This window comes from Galeopterus variegatus, unplaced genomic scaffold (assembly GCF_000696425.1).
Source record: "Galeopterus variegatus unplaced genomic scaffold, G_variegatus-3.0.2 Scaffold10449, whole genome shotgun sequence".
Lineage (NCBI taxonomy): Eukaryota > Metazoa > Chordata > Mammalia > Dermoptera > Cynocephalidae > Galeopterus > Galeopterus variegatus.
In genome coordinates this window covers 36,009-40,195 of record NW_007736560.1, presented here as the reverse complement: position 1 = coordinate 40,195, position 4,187 = coordinate 36,009, and the positions used below count along the sequence as shown (strand labels likewise).

The window sequence follows — 4,187 nt, the reverse complement described above, 5'->3', positions numbered from 1 at the left end:
CCCCCGGGCTCCTCCGGCCTCCCCCACCTGCCGGTCAGTCTACTCCCGCGCGAGCTGCGATCGCTTTGCCTTCCTTGAATTAAGCATGTCGGGCTCTGGGCGAAAAGACTTCGATGTGAAGCACATCCTGCGACTCCGCTGGAAACTCTTCAGCCACCCGTCGCCGTCCCCCAGCGGCCCGGCGGGGGGGGGCTGCCTGCAACAGGATGGCAGCGGCAGCTTCGAGCACTGGGGACCCAGCCAGAGCCGCCTGCTCAAAAGCCAAGAGAGGAGCAGTGTGAGCACTTTCTGGAAGAAGTCTTCCTCTTCTGCCTCCTCTTCTTCGACGTCCTCCCCTTCCTCTTCCTCCTCTTCCTTCAGTCCGCTGAATGGCACCCTGCTGCCAGTTGCCACGAGGCTGCAGCAAGGGACTTCTGGCCAGGGCACCCAGCAGCCGGCCAGAACTCTCTTCTACGTGGAGTCCCTAGAGGAGGAGGTGGTGCCAGGCATGGACTTTCCTGGACCACACGGAAAAGGACTGGTCCTGCAAGAGCTCAAAGTGGAGCCGGCCAACTCGAGCCAGGCAACAGGTGACGGATGTGGACACAGGTACAGTAAATTCCCCCGGGGCGTCCAAGCATCTTCCAATTTCCACTCGTTTCTCTCCCCCGTGTGCTCTTGGAGTTAATAAGTCTAAAACGTTTCAGGTTGAAAATTTGGGTTAAGAGATGCCAGTCCAGTTTTTATTAGCCGGGTTGCATTTCATTAAAACTTTGCTCATTAATTTCAATTGGTTCATACATATTACTTTTCCTTTTGCAAGTTTTTAGAGTTGTAACCACAAATTGAAAAAACATGCATTTTGGTAAATCTTCAAGTGGAATGATTCTCATACTTCTGAGGTTATGGTTGTCTTCTGTCATTAAATTGTATCAGTCTTCCCACTATCTGATGTGAGGTGAGATTTGCTTTACACACCATCAAAATGCATCTCAGATACTGGCCTAGTAACTGACGTAGCATATTATCACAGGATTAAGATCCCTGTGGCTTGAATATGTATTCCAGGAGCAATGAGGTGGACAAAATGAGGCCACTGGACAGCAACGTTATCTTATATCCCCCCACCCCCATGATACAATCTTGTTCTCTGTCCCAACGTCCCTTTTCGTCCTAGTACTTCATGTTCACTTTTGCCTTGTTTAGAATAAATCTCAGAACTAAACAGTTACTGAGCCCCTCTGAGTTCAGATGTCATGATTTGTTGGCTCAGCATTATTTCTACTATTATGCTTCTTTGTATAGAGTTCTACTAGTTTGAAGACTCATAGAAAAACCTTTACACACATAAAACTCCTGAGTTTTACATTTTTAGAGAATTGAAACATTTTACACTACATCATTACTTCATTACTAGTTTTGTCATATAATGAGGATGTGAAAGGATTTGCATTTAGATTTATATGATATCAGAATACATTATTGAAGAAGAAATACTGGAAAATGATAATGAATATGTTAGTACAATTTTTACCTCTCAATAACAAATTAGAAACAGAAGCAACTTTTTAAACTTTTGGTTGATTAAATCCACTTCCTATAAAGTAGCAAAAAATGTATCAAACAAAATGATATGTATGGGTGCTCTTTAGATAATATTGACAAATGTGAAGTTAAGGATACAAAAAATTATATTAAAAACGTTCAATTATATGGATTATATAGATTTTAATTTGAATTTAAAAGCCTTGGACATATTCTAAAATTCTATTGACATTTAATATAATGTAAGATTATTGTTTTAATGAGGGAGAAGTTTAATTTGCTATTTTCAAGTATGCCAAAGTCTTTTCCATAAAAAAATCAGTTTACCTATTATTCAATTAAGATATTTTAGCAAAATGGTTATAACATTGGGTATCATAAACACCACAAAATTATTAAATTTACTTATTTATTGTTTACCTATAACTTTAGACTTTTAAAAATAAAATGTGTTGGGTTTTTACCTCCTTTATTTGAGTAAATACACTACTTCTTTGAGGGGTTATTCATAAACATTTAGCAATATAACTTATAAATCTATAAGTAAACTAAGGAGGTTAAATGTTTACTAATTACTATTATATTGAAACTGATATATTTGAGACTCAGCTCAGAAGAAAATAGACTCTCTCTCTCTACATATACATTTTCAAATCTTCAGATCAGCTTAAAATATCTGACCTTGGAAATATTAATGTTTCATTTTTTTTTGAAACGTTTACTTTATAACAAATACATTCTTAAGAAGTCATATTTGCATCAGTAATTTACGAAGACTTAATGTAAGTTGGAAAATTTGAAAATACTAATGAAGTACTGACTTAAGAAATTATAATAAATTAAAAACCATAAAACTGATAACTAATAGCTCAGTTAGAAATAAAACACCCATCAGATTTAATTTTAAATCCGTTATTTTTGAATATAATTCATCATTTTTATTCATAAAAGTTGTAAGTGATAAGAATTTTGAAAATAACTACAGTGCCAATCAAAATTGTATTTATTGTCGGAATCAGGGTGTCTTATAAGCATATGTAAACTATTGAAAATCAAGTCTAATTATATTTTTAAATTTGTATTAATACTTAAATGGTTTGGATAAATCTCAATTTTTTACTGGACAAATCAGGTAGCACCGATAGTATCTGATGTATTTTGTGTGTTCTTAAATTTTCATAGAGCATTGGTTTTGTGTTCATGGTTGATTGAAAACTAACTTAGCAATTAGTCAATATCAATATTTTAGTATACAGTAGAGTAGGGTTCATTGCCCAGAAGAAACAACATTTCCAAAGTAAAATAGTAAATGAAAATTTTATTTTACTTCAGAACTTTATGCAAAATAATCAGTAACATGAATTTAACTTCTCAGCAATGTGAATTTAACATTTTTTTTTCTGTGACAACATATCCAGGAAAGCAACGTAGTGTTTACGATGACCAGTAGGTACATAAATTATATAACCCCTGCATAATAATTTTTATCACTTAGGTCATTATTATATCACCAAACTATGATGTCTGATTTAATATTTAACATTTTGTCTTATCAATATGACTTCAATGTTAAATTAATCTTCACATGCAAAACAAGAGTTGGCCCCTTCTCTGATGCTTTCTTCATTCAGATTTTAGTTCTTCTCTTTATTAATTTTGTCTCACAGTAGTTAGGGACATTGTTTTAGACAAGTATGAGTAGCTGGTTGATTAGACCTGTTGTTAGAACAGCAAATGGAAGACATTTAGTGGAAAACTGCCTATAATCTCAGAATTCTGGGAAGGTCAAATTATCATGAAATTGACACAGAAAGGTAGCAGGAATACAGAGGTAAACCGATATACTGCCAGAAACGTGCCTTTCCCTTCTCCCACCCTGCTACGCTAAACACCAACTATCCTATCCAACCCTAAATAAATCTCAGTACTCTACTACCTTGATGAATGTATCATTAACAATACTAACTTTTACAGTAATAGGTTGCTGACCTATGCGTTTAATCATTAATTTCTCTAGTTACCTGTCCAAACCTAAGTTAGAAAGTGTATAAATTCCTGGAACTTCAGATCACTGTATGTGTGTGTTGTGGACGTTTTTGTCCAAGATTATAGACATAGTAAATTAAGAAACCAAAGAATAATATTACATTCTTTCAGTTTATAGTGATGGGAGTGGGAGAATAGATGTCATATTCTAACCGCTTGGTGTTTTAGATTCTAAATTTTTACAGAGCATCGCCATCTGATTCTATGGTTTCAGTTACCATCCATAAATTGTATTTCCAGATTTGCATCTCTAAACCTAGAACTCTCCCCACCCCCACAACCTCTAGTCTTACACATCCACATCCCTTCTTGATCTCTCTGGTGGATGTCATAGAGACTGTTTGAATACAACATGTGTAAAATTGAGTTTATAATCTCCCTGGTCAATTTCCTCCTTCTCTATCTCAGAGAATAGCTTTTCGTGCATTAGGTTGTGCAAGCCTGAAATCCAGGATCATATTTATTAACATCCTCTTTCTCATAATTTTCAACATCCCACCACGCCCTGCCATTTTTCTTAGAAAATCTTCCCAGTGTCTGTCTCATATCGCTCCATTTCCATTGTCTGCACCTAGTCTAAGCTCCTACACTCTTTCATCTCGAGTTCTGCGGCAGCT

At 36.2% G+C, this 4,187-nt stretch overlaps 1 pseudogene; it reads left to right on the top strand.

Annotated features, from left to right (window-relative positions):
- Positions 1-85: 85 nt before the first annotated feature.
- Positions 86-762, top strand: LOC103610005 (annotated as a pseudogene).
- Positions 763-4,187: the final 3,425 nt, after the last annotated feature.